Source organism: Trachypithecus francoisi, unplaced genomic scaffold (genome assembly GCF_009764315.1).
Source record: "Trachypithecus francoisi isolate TF-2019V2 unplaced genomic scaffold, Tfra_2.0 Lachesis_group0, whole genome shotgun sequence".
Taxonomy (NCBI): Eukaryota; Metazoa; Chordata; class Mammalia; order Primates; family Cercopithecidae; genus Trachypithecus; species Trachypithecus francoisi.
The window spans coordinates 96,543,245-96,562,461 of record NW_022681453.1 but is presented as its reverse complement, the minus strand read 5'-3'; positions in this window follow the sequence as shown (position 1 = coordinate 96,562,461).

The following is a 19,217-nucleotide window of genomic DNA, read 5'->3' as shown; positions in this document are numbered from 1 at the left end:
GAAAAAAGAGACACAAGCAGGTAAGCAGACATTTTTCATTTCTCTCCTTAATAAATTTAGCAGAGGAAATAAGAAAAAGATGAATGAAATCAAAGGTATTCATTCTCTTTTATAAATGTCTGAGCTTACTAAAGACCCTGTTAGGACATTTGATAGGAGGAACAAAAACAATGTTCTGTGTGTGCTAGGAAAGGGATGTGAAAGATCAGAGTTAGAGGTCTGCTTAGGGAATCGCGGAAGGGACTCTTCCACTAAAGATCCATAGGGAAGTAGAAATACCTGAAAGGAGACCGCAAGACCCAGAGAAGCCAGATCCTAAGTCCAGGGTATCTCAACCTCATCCAAGATTGTTGTAACTCGAATAACATCACACAAGATCAGATTCAGAGACTCATAAGATTCAGATTATAAGATTCAGATCCAGCTCCAGAGAATCATAAGATTTCAGACATCAGATATTTCAGCACTATATCCTAAGGCTAGAGTTATTTCTCCATTGCTTGTCCTCGAGAAAAATCTTGGGACATGAGCACAACATTGTAGAGTTACTCTGATTATATTTAAAATTCAATAATTTTGCTTCCAACACATCAAAATTCTTATTCAGAATCAGATTTAGGCTAATTGTGGAAAATAATAAATCTTTCCACCTCTGAGTTTATGGTTGCAAGGACTTACCTGTTACGTAATTTTGTTTGTTTGTTTGTTTGTTTTGAGATGGAATCTCACTCTGGCACCCAAATTGGAGTGCAGGGACAGTATCTCGGCTCAATACAACCTCTGCGTCCTGGGCTCCAGCGACTCTTCTGCCTCAGCCTCCAGAGTAGCTGGGATTACAGGCGCCTGCCACCACACCTGGCTGAATTTTATATTTTTAGTAAAGACAGGGTTTCACCATGTTGGCCAGGCTGGTCCTGAACTCCTGACCTCAGGTGACCCCTTCCCCTTGGCCTCCCAAAGTGCTGGGGTTACAGGGATAAGCCACCGTGCCTGGCCCTACACAGGTAATTGTACATAGATGCTTTAAATACATATTGATGGTTGTTTTTTGGTGTATATTATTTTTGTGTCTATAATGTAGCAGCCAAGATGAATGATAATATATACAGTAATATATACATATGTGTTAATAATTGTGTTTAATTCTGGAGATAGCCTAAAATAATCTTTGTAGAGCTCACAGTTAAAGGAATCGGTTCTAACTCAAGGACTATTTTCTATCTGTTGATGGTGACTCTTAAGCTCTGTGTTGTGGTGAATTCTGGGCCTGGGCCTAGCAATTTTACCAGTACTTAAATTCGTGATAAATTATTGATTAGTGACTTCTGTATGGACGGGAAAAGGAACATTAACAGAATATGTTTTATTGTAATTTCTTTCCAGGCTTGCCGGTTCATGTTTCAGGTAGGAGGACAAATTGTATTCATTATCAGTGTCCATCAAAATTCACGATATGGTATCAAGCTTAGTAAACAGGTTGAAATATCAAATTCAGCATTTGAGAACATGTAACTTGGAGCTTGGTTTATGCATGCCTCAATTTCTTTATTTATAAGTGGGTGATGATAATGTACTAACTGGATAGTATGAGGATTAGAGGTGATAATAAATTGCTTGCTCAAGGCTTGATACATAGAAAGTGCTCAATAAATTATTATAATTCTATGAATAATTTGAAGATATATTGCTTTGACCTCCTTTCAGTCCTTTTTCTAAATCAGATTCAAGCGGTATTAGAAAATATTTGTCAATATTTTACAAATGCCTCTTCAATATAGACAGATCCTTTATTTATAAAGCCCAAACTGCAACATATTCAGCCATTCAAAACAATAATTATCGTAAGCACAGAATAGTAAACTAAGTTAACTGTATGATTAATTTATTTCTTTTCTGTATTAATTATGTAATTGTTTCTTCTCCTGCGTGTATATGTAGCTCAATAGTAGTGCCTATGGTATAAATATTTGATTTCTAAAACATACAGGAACCTTCTAGTCTTGTACTTCAGCTTCACTTGCCCTGTCTTACAGAAGTTCACTCTTCAGCTCACATAATTTGCTTTTTTATTGACCTTGTCAATTTATTTTAAATACTGTTTTAACTAGCATTTGTGTGTGTGTGTGTGTGTGTGTGTGTGTGTCTAAACCTACTTAAATTGCTTATAGGTTAATCCCTGCTTTACAACTTCAATTCTTGACATGTCATTTCTGAATTAGTTACTGTCATTTTGCCTGACCTTTTCAATCTTAGCAGTGTCCTTCCTATAAATACAGCAACAAGAATTAAACACAGTAGTCAGAATGCAGTCTTCCCACAAAGTGCTGATAGAATAACTGTAGTCATTTCTCACTTTGAAATAAGAATACCAAGGTCTTTTTTCTCTATCCTTGACTTGTTTGTTTCCATTTTCTATATACCTGGAACTAAAAAAGCCCTGTTTAAAATAAAATCATTTAAAAAGCAATGAAAATATTATGAATAGGGATAAGGAACCTTAATATTCAAGAATAGAAATTAATTTAAGTTAGTATAAACTTAATTTTAAAATTCTGTGTTCCATTGCACTCACATCATGATGCTACATCATGGTCTCTCTCCTCATTAATCTCATATACTAGATCTTGTTTATCCCACTTCAACCAGTGAAAACTTTCACTTTTTTTATTAGACCCCTGTTCACATCTATTGGTAAAATCAGCAACCATCATAAAAACCTATCCATCATCTTTGCCTCTTGACTTCCTTATTCCAATGATGTCTCACTTTACTACATCCAGTTCACCCACTTCTACAATCATGCTTGTTTATTACCAGAAACTCTACCATCTCTAAAATCATTAATTACAGCGTTCCTTTCTCTGCTGAAAACTCCCTTACATTTTTTTGTTCCAGTACTTGAATCAAATGGTTCTTTAAACTTATTAAGACTTTATTCATTGGTCTTTTTAGGCCGGGCGCGGTGGCTCAAGCCTGTAATCCCAGCACTTTGGGAGGCTGAGACGGGCGGATCACGAGGTCAGGAGATCGAGACCATCCTGGCTAACACAGTGAAACCCCGTCTCTACTAAAAATACAAAAAAACTAGCCGGGCGAGGTGGCGGGCGCCTGTAGTCCCAGCTACTCGGGAGGCTGAGGCAGGAGAATGGCGTGAACCCGGGAGGCGGAGCTTGCAGTGAGCTGAGATCCGGCCACTGCACTCCAGTACGGGCGACAGAGCTAGACTCCGCCTCAAAAAAAAAAAAAAAAAAAAAAAAAAAGACTTTATTCATTGGTCTTTTTAAATTATTTCAATCAAAGTGTCACTTTCTTTCAACACTTCACTCTGTATGCAGGTTAGATTCTATGACTCACCAATGTAATTATTCCCATACAGTACTTTAAACTGACTCCTTTCCTTCTGTTTCTCCAACTTGTGAAATAGCCTTTTGAGAATGCAACTGATTTCTTAAGTGTCCCGACCCGCAGGACAGTCCAACAGGCCCTGGAAGGGGGAGTGGGAATGGAGGAGACAAGAAAACACGAGAAATGGAGACAAGACAAATAGCCTGATCAAGTCTCGTTTATTGAATGTAGGGTCATGCCTTATATAGGCTGGCAGGGGAAGAGGTTGGGCCAGGGCAGTGACGGGGGGCCGGGTCTTCTCAAATTACAATCGCGCATGCGCCGTGGGTTTGTACTGTTCCCGGGCGCGGGATCGCGCCTGCGCCCTAGGCTGCATATCTTCCTGGGCGGGAAAATGTCTGCGCGCGCGGGAAAGGTTGGCGCGCGGGAACAGTTTAGGCGCGCGCGGGAAAAGCTTTGGGCGCGCACGGGAAAAGCTTTGGGCGCGCACGGGAACAGTTTAGGCGCGCGCGGGAAGGGTCCGCAGTAAAGAACCCGGAAATGTGCCGTCTTGTCTCCGCTTTGCGGAGATCAAGCAACAGAGGTCGGCTAATTCCGGGCCTCATGGCTCTGGACACTTAAGAAAAATCATATATCCAAATAAATTAGCATCATCATGAATTCATGATTCATACCTTCAAAATAAAAATCTTTCAAGAATATCATTTCCATACTAAAATTACCTTCCCACTTTCTGCCATAATTAATTTATGTGTTTCCATTTTTTTTAAAGTTCCACATTTCATACTTCATTGATAAAGTAGAACATATATTCAAACAATTAATTCATAAACTTACCTCCCCCTACAAAGGCCTTCTCTTTCTTCCTACCTTTCAAAACAGAATAAATTTCCTTTATTGCACAGCTTAATCCCACCATACGCCTTCTTGACATCTTAGAACTCTATTACAAGACAATTCTCCATGAATTTCTTATGTTTCTGCACATTGCAAACAGGGATACTGATACCATTTATTCTTTCCAAGATTATTTGTATAGCGAACATCCTTGAAAGATAGAATGGTGTCTTCTTTTAGGTCAGAGGACAGATATTTTTGGCATCCAATATAATAAAGTTATCTTCCACTGTGACAAAGACTGGGCAGATTTACTTACTGCCTATTATAAAAGATTCAGGTTCCCTAAGCTAAATTTTCCTCACATGTGAATTAAACTCGTTGCATTCAACATCAATCTGGACCAATTTTCTTTACCCTCTAGAATTTGGTAGGAAACAGGAATTGACATGAGTCTAAAGTTCAAACTTGCTGTTCATGTGTTCTAAAGTCTTGTTTATCTGATCTAGTAGTCTGATGTCTTTTCCAGCATCCATGAAACTCTGTCAGGCTAACATGTTGGCTTGCAAGGAAGTTAAAAATTATAGCCCTTCAATATTCTTGATAAGTTCTTGCTACACTTTTCACTATCTTTTTATGACTCTTTACCTTCTTTTCCATGAGATCATTTTCTTAGATGTTCAACATGATCTAGATTCATCTTTAAAATGGCAAAAATAATTTTTAATCATACCCATTCTGACTAGTGTGAGATAGTATGTCACTGTGGTTTTGATTTGCATCTCTCTGATGATTATGAATACTGAGAATATTTTCATGTTTGTTGGATGCTGGTAAGCCTTCTTTTGAGAAGTGTCTGTTCATGTCTTTTGCCCACTTTTTAATGTTTTTTTTTTTGTCTTTCCTTGTTGATTTGTTTAAATTCCTCAAAGATTCTAGATCTTAGTCCTTTGTCAGACACATAATTTGCAAATATTTTCTCTCATTCTGTGGGTTATCTACTTACTCTGTTGATAGTTGCTTTCTCTTTGCACAAACTCTTTAGTTAATTAATTCTCATTTTTCTATTTTTTATTTTGTTGCATTTACTTTTGTAGTCTTCATCATAAATTATTTTTCTGGTCCAGTGTTTGGAAGAATATTTTCTAGGATTTTCTTCTAGAATTTTTATAGTTTGAGGCTTTACATATAAGTCTTTAATCCATTTTTGTCAAATTTTTGTGTATGGTGAGATATTAGGCGTCCAGTTTCGTTCCTCTCTGTATGGTTATCAGGGTTTTCCAGCACCATTTATTGAATAGGATGTCCTTTTCTAATTGCTTATTTTTGTTAAGTTTGTGAAAGATCAGTTGGTTGTAGGTATGTGGCTTTATTTCAGGAGTCTCTATTCTGCTCCATTGGCCTATGTATTTATTTTTGTACCTGTACCATGTTGTTTTATTTACTAAAGGCTTATAGTATTGTTTGAAGTTAGGTAATGTGATAACTCTGGCTTTGTTCTTTATGCTTAGGATTGCCTTGGCTAATGGGGCTCTTTTTTGGTTCTGTATACATTTTAGAATAGTTTTTTTTTTTTCTAATTCTGTAAAAAATGACATGGGCAATTTGATAGAATTAGTGTTGAACCTGTAGATTAAACAGTGTGGACATTTTAATAATATTGATTCTTCCCACACATGAGCATGAATTGCTTTTCCATTAGTTGTGTCATCCATGATCTCTTTTGGTGGTATTTTGTAGTTATCCTTGTAGAGATCTTTGACCTCATTGGTTAGATATATTGCTAGGTATTTTATTTTTCTATGGCTATAGTAAATGGGATTGCATATTTGATTTGACTTTCAGCTTGGCTGTTATTGATGTTACAGGAATGCAATTGATTTTTGTACATTGGTTTTATTTCCTGAGGCTTTCCCAAAGTCATTAATCAGGTCTATGAGTCTTTTGGTGAAATCTTTATGGTTTTCTAGATGGGGAATCATATTGTTGTCTGGGCACAGTAGCTCACGCCTGTAATCTCAGCACTTTGGGAAGCCAAGGAGGGCAGATCACCTGAGGAGTTCAAGACAAGCCTGGCCAAAACGGTGAATCCCTCTCTCTACTAAAAGTACAAAAATTAGCCAGGTGTGGTGGCTGGCACCTGTAATCTCAGTTACTCAGGTGGCTAAGACAGGAGAATCGCTTGAACCTGGGAGGCGGAGGTCGAAGTGAGCCAAGATCGCGCCATTGCACTACAACCTGGGCGGCAAGAGCAAGACTCCGTCTCAAAATGAAAATAATAATAATAATAATAAAATAAAATAAACAAAAAATCATATTGTTAACAAAGAGAGATAATTTGACTTCATTTTTTCCTATTTGGTTGCCTTTTATTAATTTCTCTTGCCCAATTTCTCTGGCTAGCACATCCAGTACCATGTTTAATTGAAGTGGTGAAAGTGGACATTCTTTTATACTGTTGGTGGAAATGGAAATTAGTTCAGCCACTATGGAAAGCTGTTTAGAGATTTCTCAGGTTTAAAAATGGAAATATCATTTGACCCGACAATTTCATGTGTTATTCTACCAAAAAGACACAGGCACTCGTATGTTTATCACAGTACTCACAATAGCAAAAACATGGAATCAACCCATGTGCCCGTGAACAGTGGATTGAAAAAAGAAAGTGTGATACATATACACCATGGAATACTACACAGTCATAAAAAAACCCTGAAACCATGTCTTTTTTAGCAACATGGATGCAACTGGAGACTGTTATCCTAAGTGAACTAACACAGAAACAGAAAATCCACTATTATATGTTCTTGCTTATAAGTGGTAAGTAATTTTGAGTTCACACAGAAATCAAGAGAGGACCAATATTCACTGGGGGGACCAAAAACAGGGAAGCAGAGAGGAGATCAAGGTCTGAAAAATCTTCCTATTTGGAATTCTGCTCACTGCCTGGGTGAGCATCATGCAATATACCCATGTTACAACCTACATATATACCCGCTGGAACAAAAATAAAAATAGAAATTTAAAAATATAAAAATTACAAAATTAAAATGGGACTTCTACAAAAATTAAAAAGTTAGCCAAAATAAGACTAAAATCTTTGTTGACAACAAATTTTCTTCCAGATCTTTTCCTACCTTTCAATTCCTTGTTAAAGATAGACTCTCTCTTTGCACTTATCATGCATTTTTAAAAATCACAACACTAGTTTTGAATTATGCTCCTTTCAGGAAACATCCTGTAAACATGATAAGACACATCAATACTGTCTAAATATTGTGAAAGGCAAAGCCTTATAATTATACCTCTCCTTGTAGCAATGAACATAGTTTTTAGAAATCCTTCTTTGAAATATTCTATTTCTTGGCTCTCTTAATACCATGCTTTCTTATTTCCCTTATCTGACTCTTGATGGTCATTGCAGACTTCAGTACTAAGTTCTCTACTCAACAGGACCTCCACACATCAGCTTTTCGTAGGCTGTAGCCCTCAGTCTCTTTCTTGTCTCACCCTAAAATATGTACATAGATTATCTTTCTTGGTCACATAATGTGATGGTTAATTTTAGGGATCAAATTGACAGGATTAAGGAATACCTACATAGCTGAAAAAGCATTATTTCTGGGTGGGTCTGTGAGGCTATTTCCACAGGAGATTGGCTTGTGAATCAGAGGACTTTATAGGGAAGCCCCACCCTTAATGTGGAATGGATCCAATCAACTGGAGCCCCAGATAGAACAAAACGGCAGAAAAAATGTAAATTTACTCTCTCTCTTCTCTCTCTCTCTGTCTCTCGCTGTCTCTCTCTCTCTCTCTCTCCTGGAGCTGGGACATCCTTCTATTCTTTTGCTTAGACTTTAGAAATCCAGGTTCTCTGGCCTTTGGACTCGAGGACATGTACCAGATTTCACAACCCCACCAGGTTCTCAGGCCCTTGCCCTCAAGCTGAGAGTTACATCATCAGCTTCCTTGGTTCTGAGGTCTTGAGACCTGGAATGAGCCACAATACTGGCTTCCCTGGTTCTCCAGCTTGTAGACAGTGTATGGTAGGAAATTTCAGCTTTCTTATTTTTTTGAGTCAATTCTCATAATAAATCACCTCCCATATATCTATATAGATTTATATCCTATTGATTCTGTCTTTCTGGAGAACCCTGACTAATACACATGGCTTTAATTGATACGGTAAGTCCTCAACATCATCAAAACTACATATAGCAGGTCCTTTAATAACATAATTTTCTCCAACATCATCATTTCCTTAGACCCTTGATCAGGGGAAAAAATTGATTTTGTTATACATTGCTTTCTTTAAGGTCAAACTTGCCAAGAACTAATCAATGACATTAAGTGAGGACTTACTGTATTTCTATGTTAAGAAATATCAATGTCTCCCTTGAATTCCAGGAGAATATTTTCTACTTCTTCTCACATGCATCATGAAATTGACATGACCTGGCCCACCACTGCTTCGTAACCACCCACCATCATTTTTTCACATTTCAGCAAATGACATCAACTCAAGCTAACTCACATGTTTGGGAGTTTTCTTTAAGCCTCTGTTTGCCTTCTCTTATGCAATGCATTACCAAGCTCATCAGTTTTGCCTAAAACATATATCACCGTCTGTCCATTATCTTCCCATCACCATCTTAGTCTATACCGTCATATTTTTGTCTCTTATACTCAATACTAATTTGTTGCTTCTTAATTGGTCTGTCACTTGTGATCCAGCTATCATCTTTTCATTCCTTCAAATGTCACAATAATCTGGAAATATAAAAATATAAGTCACATAATCTGTCTTAAAAATGAAGAAAAAAATGTAATAAACACGTATTGTGCTTTGGACAGAGTTGCAAATTATAATCATGATCTACAGGACTCTAATACGATGTGACAATTGCATATCTTTACACCATTTCTTTCCATGCCCTTTTTGTCTTCAGTTAGTGATGACAGCTTATTTAAGTTATTTGAAATGTACAAACTCTTCTCTGCTATAAAAGTATTTTGATCATTCTTCTTCTCTCTGCCTGAAATGCCCTTAGCCTCATTCTTTACTTGGATAAATTCTTGTCATTAAGATCTCAGTTAAATTTCAGTAATAGCATATTTAATTTCTTTCATAGTTCTTAGCACAGTTTGCAATTATATTATATTTCTGTCTGTTTGTTACATTGGTCATCTATTAAATTCTAACTTCAAAGCATGACCATTCATTCTTGGTCACCATTAAACACCTTAAATCTAGAAGAATGCTTGGAACATAGTAGGTACTTAGTATATTTAATATGTTTTGAAAAGAAATGAATACATCTACAGAAAGCTCAAGTTACAAATAGATTTTTAATATTTATAAGTTTACTATATTGTATTAAAGCTAAAAATTTTCCAATTTATTTGTAATAAGTTTTTGATTAACTTCCTAGGAACTTTTTCATCTATGCCAGCATTGAATGTTACTGAATAGTACCCTCAAAGGTAATTTAGATTTGCTGAGGTTACTCAATTTGCTTAAGTAAAGCGGTAGAATGATACTAGAATTGATTTTATTGTGTAGACATGCCTCAAGTTGATTACTAAGCAAGTTATATAACACTGTGAATTCCATCTATTCAGAGTTCAATCTAATCAAGCCACTTTCAACTTTTATTACCCAGTACATGAAGATGAAATAATATTGTAAACATGGTTGACCAGAGAATCAGATGGAATCCTAGATGAAATAAATCATAGAAGATACAGAGTAAATAGGGTCAGTTAGGATATAGTTGTATTGTGAGGCTCCATATGTCTTTCTTTCTAGACAAACACTGAAAGTAAACATTTATGTATGAAATTTAGTAACTAACATATCATAAATATAAATTTCAAAATGTTTCTATACTAATTTCTATTAAGGCATTCAAGTTCATATTGAAATAAAATATATATGTGAAATAAAGACTATATCTTCATTAGGGGATAATTATTTTCTAAATAGAAGAATATTGATCCCTATTTTAAAATTAAGGAAAAACAGTAGCTGTTTTCACCACTTAAATGCATCTGTTTTGGATTGTATATTTCCGTTTTAAATTTTGTATGAATTGTGTGAAATATCCCAATCATCATTTATTATAAATATAAGCAATCAAAATGCAATTTCTCAAACATTTTAGAATATTTCTGTACAACTAAGAATCAGATATGAGATGACCAATTAAAGCTAAGGAGATTTATTTATTGGAGCTGTCATTCATCAATAAGAATGATATTAGGAATAAGAACACTCTTTTGGATCATGTTTTTGTATTATTTTAAGATTCCTTGTTCTAAGCATAAGTTGGATTTGAGAACATACTTTTTGGCAGCCATTAAGGATGCTATCAGAGAAACATATAATCTAGTCATTACAAAAGTTTTGGAAAATAAATTAATAGGGATTAAAAGTGTAGGTAGATGGATGAGATTGGAGACTATTATTCTAAGTGAAGTAACTCAGGAATGGAAAACCAAACATCGTATGTTCTCACTGATACGTGGGAGGTAAGATATGAGGTTGCAAAGGCATAAGAATGATGGAATGGACTTTAGGGACTTGGGAGGAAGAGTGGGAGGGGAGCAAAAGATAGAAGACTACAAATAGGGTGCAATGTATACTGCTTTGGTGATGGGTGCACCAACATCTCACAAATCACCACTAAAGAACTTTTACACTGTTGGTGGGACTGTAAACTAGTTCAATCATTGTGGAAGACAGTGTAGTGATTGCTCAAGGATCTAGAACTAGAAATACCATTTGACCCAGCCATCCCATTACTGGGGATATACCCAAAGGATTATAAATCATTCCACTAAAGACACATGCAAATGTATGTTTATTGCGGCACTATTCACAATAGCAAAGACTTGGAACCAATCCGAATGGCCATCAGTGATAGACTGGATTAAGAAAATGTGGCACATATACACCATGGAACACTATGCAGCCATAAAAAGGGATGAGTTCGTGTCCTTTGTAGGGGCATGGATGCAGCTGGAAACCATCATTCTCAGCAAACTATCGCAAGAACAGAAAACCAAATACTGCATGTTCTCACTCATAGATGGGAATTGAACAATGAGAACACTTGGACACAGGAAGGGGAACATCGCACACTGGAGCCTGTTGTGGGGTGGGGGGATGGGGGAGGGATAGCATTAGAAGATATACCTAATGTAAATGATGGGTTAATGGGTGCAGCACACCAACATGGCACATGTATACATATGTAACAAACCTGCACTTTGTGCACATGTACCCTAGAACATAAAGTATAATAAAAAAAAAAATTAATGACAAAAAGAGAAGTTACTCATGCAACCAAATACCACCTGTACCCCAATAACTTATGGAAAAATAAAAATGAAAATAAAATGTAGGTAGTAATTGGCTATTGAGTTTTTACTATGTAAAATTTTGGTTTTTACAGATTAAATATAATTAAAATGCAATTTTACTTTAAAAAATTAGACCACTACCATCCACCACCTCCCAATTCTGCCCCCTGCCACACACACACATTTTTTTTTGAGACAGGATCTTGCTCTGTCACCCATGCTGCAGTGCAGGAGCATGATCATGGCTTACTGCAGCCTCAACCTCCTGGGCTTTAGCGATCCTCCTACCTCAGTCTAATGAGTAGGTAGGACTACAGGTGTATGACACCATGCCCAGATGGTTTTAAAAATGTTTTTCTAGAGACAGGGTCTTGCTATATTGCCCAGGCTGGTCTTGAACTGCTGGACTTAGGTAATTCTTCCACTTCGGCCTCCCAAAGTGCTCAGATTACAGGTATGAGCCATGATGCCTGGCCAACCAATTCACTTTTCTTACGCAATCTAAAATTGCTGTTCTTTATAACATGTCCTGACATCATGGCCTATATCAGGACTTGTTCTCAGTTTCCATGTCTACAATCAGACAAAATTCTGGGATCAAATCCATGAATTGGACATGAGTTGAATAATGTTGAATGAGATGTTGTAGGGAATATAGCAATTGAAGATCCTGTGGTGTGGGTACACATCACACACATAGACATACACATGTGTACACATACACACACAATACCATACATATATTAATTCATCATTGGTTTTGACAGGTTCCTGATGTGTGGGTTCCCTTCTTCCTTTTTATGAATATAAATTTTTATTTAACTTACTCTGCCCCCATTCTATCAGTGTTTATTAAGATATGTTGGGCAGTGGGCAGAGAGCTTTTATCCCATAAGGAAGCACATCTGGACCTCATTGAGAACACTCAGCCAAGACCGCGTATGCTGGGTTAGACACAGAATCTGGATGGGGCTTTGGGTTATGCTCCATGGGGTAGGGTGAGGATGTATTATTTGTATGGTAAGAAAGATGCAGCACAAGTTCAGACTATGGCAGAAAACATTAGTTATTTCATGGTTGCACAGAAAGGTTACATATCCTACTTTTTATTTATTTAGATATGTTTACTGATTCTTGCTATGGAATATGAATGAAGTTAATATGCACCTTTTCCAGCCTGAGATATAAAGCCTCCCCAAGCACTTTTTTCCCTTATAGATAGTCAGAACACCCAACACCCAGCAACATCTAGAAGTTACATGTTGAGGACAGTAGAATATCTATCAGTCTTGAATTCCTGGATAAGTGCACAGAGCCACCTCACCTGACTGAATTGAAAATCCATCCAACACTTTTACAGAAGCAAGCAATAAAGTCCTACTGTGCTTGAGCCTTCATATATCTTAAACATATTTAAAATACCAGATGGCATTATCCTCACTGTCTCGTTACTAACAATGAGACAGAAAATTCAAGTAACTAATTAAATGAGTAGAATATATCAAAGATTTTTAAATTCCTAAGAGTTGTCTTACTATAATTAATAAATAATCTCATATTAAGCACTAAGATCAAGGAAACATTACCAAATATTACATACATTATTCTTTTACCTTGAAGATACACATTTACAGATATAAATTCATATAATCATTCACAACCAGAATTATCTAGTAGGATAAAGAAAAACAAGAAATTCACATAATTGTCAATAATGTAATGAATTGTTTGTCTACATCAGTGGTTTTCAACCTTGTCTCTTCATTAGAACCATGTGGAGAACTTTTTTGACACACCAATTCCTAATAACAAGTTGTTATAATGCTTTAAATGCTTCTAAAGAGAATCTGCTGTGCAGCCAGATTTGAGAACTATTGGACTCCACATCAAAAATTCAGCAGGTTACAAGTTGTATGTCTTATTTTCATTCCCAACATAGATTAATTATATGAACATTATGCAGTTTACTCATCACTCTCTTAGAGCTTCTTAAACAGAAGAATGAGTCAGGTCCTGCAAGTTCCTACAAAAATCTATATGCCTGATTTCATCTGTGAAAATTCTAATTCAATGGGTTCAGAATAGGAAGATCTATAGCTAAGACTTTCTATCTTTTAATTTGCACCCATCCAGTGATATGCTCTTTGATTCTACTACATATTGATCAGTGTTTGGAATGATAAAGAAAAAATTTTTTAAAAAAGAAAGATCTGCACTTTAAGCATTTGTCAACATACCTTATACTCTTTTTCAATTTTTTTCTTAATATTCTTATACATCCTGCCTATTATGTCTGAAATTTCTCGAATTCAGAAACATCAAAAGCAGCAATAGCAGCTAGTCTAAAATGAAAATGTTAATGAAGCAGTACATGAATTGAGAAATCATTCTAACTACCATTTCTTCAGTTAAACAACCACTCTGACTGACTGTATCAGAACCTTTCCTGCTTTAAAGAAAGAAGGAGTTAGATGGATGCCTGAAAGTAATTACAAGAATAAGCTCTTTCCCAAAGAGAGACAGCTTACCTCTGACAGATGAAAAGAAACCAGACTTCATGCAAGTCAATATTTTTATCATTGTTATACTTATTGTTCTCAGTTTTTTTGGGGGGGGAGGGAATATATCTGTTCCATATGTAACTTGATTTTTCTAATTGCTAATTCAAAAAATTCAAAAATTTCTGAATTTCCTTAATATAATTCATCTTTCTAAACAATCTGAGGTATTACTCTATTTTATTGTTACTTATATAAAAGGAGAAAAACACATGTTGCTTTCAAGACATACAAAATATTCAAGATGAATATTTAAAACTATTTTTAGAATCCCAACAACGATCTTACTAAAATTCTACCCACTTAGAAAACCTTTTCATCCAATCATTGTGTAGGTGCAACTGCTATTTGATTTAAACTCATTGTGGATCACTCAGGCCAATACTTACAAAAAGTTGTGTTTCTCTACTTGCCAAGTTTTCTAGACGTGATTAAACTTCACTGAATTAATAAGCATCTCTCATTTATGGGCACCACCAATTATTATAAAACTATTCTAAATTATCTCTGCTTATTCTGAACCCAGAGTTAAAATGTTGTACCTGAAAATAAAACCCTTTGGAACTTATAACTGAAAATGATCAGATTTTTAAAATGGTGTTAAATTACATAATTGGGTTATAAAGTTTGAATATTATTCTAAGTGATATAATGTTGACTCCAATATTCTGAGAATCGAATTTTAAATTCCTTTTAATTAATATTATAGTTGTACTTAAATTACAAAGCACAGCCAAGTCTTCTGTTGGAGCTAAGTGACTCCAAAGTAGGAAATAGGTTATCTTGAAGCTGAGGACGAGGCAAGGTCTTATTGTACGGGCCTATAATTACACATGTGCATATCTCTGTAAATTCAGTCTCCAAACTTCCAAGGAAGATCATAAAAAAAGCATATCATTTAAAAAATAATTTATTGTAATTTTATTTATTTTTTATCCTGTATTTTAGAATCAAGGGTACATGTGCAGGTTTGTTAAAAGTATAATGCATCATACTGAGGTTTGGAGCATGAATGAATCTGTTACCTAAGTGGTGAGCATAGTACCCAACAGGAGGTTTTTCAACTTTTGCCCTTCTCCCTTCCTCCCACCTCTCATATTCCTCAGAGTAAATTACATGTAAGTATACAATTTCTTCTTTCTTTTCACAAAATTTTTTGTTAAGACTACATGAGGTCCTTGAAAATTGGTTTAATATTTACTTTTAAAAACTAGTTAACAGAAAGAAGATAAGGCCACAAGAAAATATTTCTTGGGTGAACGGCCATTCTTCCTCAGTTTGTGTCCTCAATTCTTTCTATCCATTTAGAGAGAGAATATTTGCAGATTTTCTTACAAGCATCACTAGGCAAAGATCTCATTCCCCTCTGAAGTAATACAACTCATATGATCAAAATATACTTACTTCATAATGTAACTAAATTAATCCATCATTAACAACAAAGAGGAAGCGTCAGAAATCAAACTATATTTATTGTAATTCAGTAATCATTATGCAATGTAGTGCTCTAGACGTGGGGAAGTATTCAGAGAATGAATATATATCCCTCTCTTTAAAGCTAAAGAAATTTCCAAATTGTTGTTATAACCATTTGTAACACAAACAATCGTCAATGTCTAGTTTAAGTCTTTATCTCAATTAGCTCTCAATCTTGTTATGATTGCAAAATGCACAATCATTCAATTAATGCATTTGTCAAGGTACAATAGTAGGTATGTTATAAGGTTTATTAAGCTGTGAGGTTTGTGTTTTGTTTTGTTTTAGACGGGGTTATTTTCTATTTTTTATCTCCACAATGTAAAGCCATGTGCTTTGCATATATTAGAAACTTAATGATGTGGTTTGACTCTGTGTTCCGAAACAAATCTCAGTTTGAATTGTAATCCCTATAATACCCACTTGTTAAAGGAGGGACCAGGTGGGAGGTGATTGGATCATGGGGGCCCTTACTCCCATGCTCTTCTCATGATAATCAGTGAGTTCTCATGATGGCTTTACAAGGCAGATTTCCCTGCTCTTGCTTGCTCTGTCTCAGCTGCCACCATCTAAGATGTTCCTCTTCCCCTTTGGCCATGATTGTAAGTTTCCTGAGGACTCCCCATTGACATGCAGAACTGTAAGTCAATTAAACTTCTTTTCTTTATAAATTATCAGTCTCGGGTAGTATCTTTATAGCAGTGTGAGACCAGACTCATACACTTAATATGCATTTTATGAGTAATTTTTGAATAATATTGAGAATTATTTATGAGTAATATTGAGAATAAGTTCAAGGGAAAGAAATATTGCCATAAGCCAGAGCATGAAAGAGAAATTTAAAGAGTTAGAAATGTATTTATTTTCATGATGGTTTTAAGCTAATTTTAGTAAGTGTATTAGTTCATCCTCACATTGCTGTAAAGAACTACCTGATACTGCATACTTCACAAGGAAAAGAGGTTTAATTGACTCATAGTTCCACAGGCTGTATAGAAAACATGGTTGGGGAGGCCACAGAAAACTTGCAATCAGGGTGGAAGGTGAAGGGAAAGCAGAAAAGTCTTAGGTGGCTAGATAATGAGAAACAGAGAGAGCAGGTAAAGTTGCTACACATTTTTAAAGACCTGAAATCATGAGAACTCACTGTCATGAGAACAGCAAAAGGGAAATCTCCCCCCATGATCCAATGACCTCCCAGAAGGCCCCTATTCCAACATTACGGATTCCAGTTTGACATGAGATTTGAGTGGGGACACAAATCTCAATCATTTCGGTGAGTTGAAAATTTTCCAGGATCAGAAGCATTAATGATATTCTGACGGAAGTTATTAATACTTTTGTCTGAAAACTACACATGTACATTCCCATAATACTTTTGCACACAATTTCAGGGCCTCCTCTGAGAGCCTTAATTTCCTCCATGGATGCCTTCCTTGTACCCATGGGTTCTAGACGAAAAGGTCCTTGATCTTTTATCTGATATTTTTTAACCTCACCAGGTAAGAAAACATGTTCTCATCTTTATACATGCATACATTTCCCTGTTAAAACCAACTGCAATTGTTATATGGATATCTATATTTGCTAGCATTCTTAAAACTGTATCCTCAAAGTTGGTGCCTTTTATTGTAAAAGTTACATCAATAAAATTTATTAAAACTCGTTTTTTAAATTATATAAACAGCACGGAAAGTACTGCTCCCATTTAAAAAAAAAAAAAAACATTTTCACTGATCTTGTATGTGACATCATGACAAACTTTTAATTTCTATTAATAAAAAATGGTACCGATTAACATGAAGTCATCCATGTATCCCCGGCACTGAACTGAGAAGTGAAGACAATTTTGTAGTTTATAAATATTTTGTATTGCTCAGGGAGAAAAGTATATAGCCACAGAATGGCTTACATTATGTAATCTATAACCAGAGTTACATAAGAGAAAACTTGCTATCTCTGGTTAAAAATCTTCTTTGCTATATTTTTGTGGAGAATTCCTCCAATTCCCCAATACTTTACTTTTTCATGTGTAGACAAATTTTGTCAAAATCTGGTAAACCTTCTATTGTGTATATGTACCACATTTTCTTTATCCATTCTGCCAGTGGTGGACACCTAGGTTGCTTCCATATCTTGGCTACCGTGAATAATGCGAACATGAACATGGGAGTGCAGTTACCCCTCTTTGACATACTGGTCTCTTCTGTGGATATATACCCAGAAGTGAGGTTTTTAGATCTGTATGATAATTCTATTTTTATTTTTGTGGAACCTCCAAGAATAGATGTTTAACATATTAATGAGAAAAATAGGTTGGTGAGATGACAGATATATTAATTAGTTTAATTGACTCTTTTACATTGAATACATAGATCAAAATATCATATTGTACCCCATAAACTGTACACAATTGTTGTTTGTCAATTAAAAATAAATTTGCTTTAAAAGTCCCGTAAAAATGATCATGACTTCTCATTGTCATGTGACCAACATGATCAATATAGTTGGCCAAGCCCCATTAAAAAAATGATATCAGCTTTTGTCTTGAACAGTTTGGATAACGTTTCTTTAACAACAAAAGAAGAAGCCAGGGAGGTTCAGTTACCCTAGGGAAACTGAGGGAAACTGAGGTGAATACCTGCTCCTCTTTACTTAAAATGAATACATGCCATCTATCAACCAACACCTTTTTCTCCAAATCTATTCTGGCATATTGTAGTTCAAATATCAGGCATGTGGGAATATAGCTCTTGCACTGCTCATGGTATGTGAGTGCTAGGACAATGTCAGGAATAGGGTGAGTAATGACACTGCAAATTGAAGTCATCTGCTTATTTTCCACATGCCTGCACAGAGCAAGCATCTGCAAAGGAATTTTCCTCATGTTACTTTGCCCATGACCTTGATCCAAAGAATCCCATCCTTCAAAGAGAAATGCAGTGTCATTTTATAGAATAACTGTATTACTAATTAATCTATGTTTTAGTCCTTTATAAATACTAGTACACTTTTGGAGTCCAATATCTATCCATTAGCTAACATGTGCTTTTAAATGCATTTTCTACATTGGTCAAGAGAAGATTTGAAAGAACAACACATTAGTTCTCTATTGTATAGACACACTTAGTACCATATAAATCAAAGGGAATTTTGTACATATATCTTAGAACAAAAATGATAAGCGTATTGGTATTTCATAAATACTTGAAAAATTAAAGACATTACCACTCTGTAGTGTACTGCAAATATCACAGACAGAAATAAACATACCCTATATCACCCAATCTTTACCTTTACATAGCCTTTTTAATACAAGGGTTCTGTGTTAGTCCATTCTCACACTGTTAATAAAGACATACCCAAGACTGGGTGATTTATAAAGGAAAGAGGTTTAATTGACTCACAGTTCGGCAAGACTAGGGATACCTCAGGAAACTTACAATCGTGGTGGAAGAGAAAGCAAACACATTCTTCTTCACATAGCAGCAAGGAGAAGTGCAGAGCAAAAAGAGGTAAAGTCCCTTATAAAACCATCAGATCTCATGAGAACTCACTATCATGAGAACAGGATGGGGGAACCACCCCACCCCAGATACAATTATCTCCACCTGGTCCTTCCCATGACATGGGGAT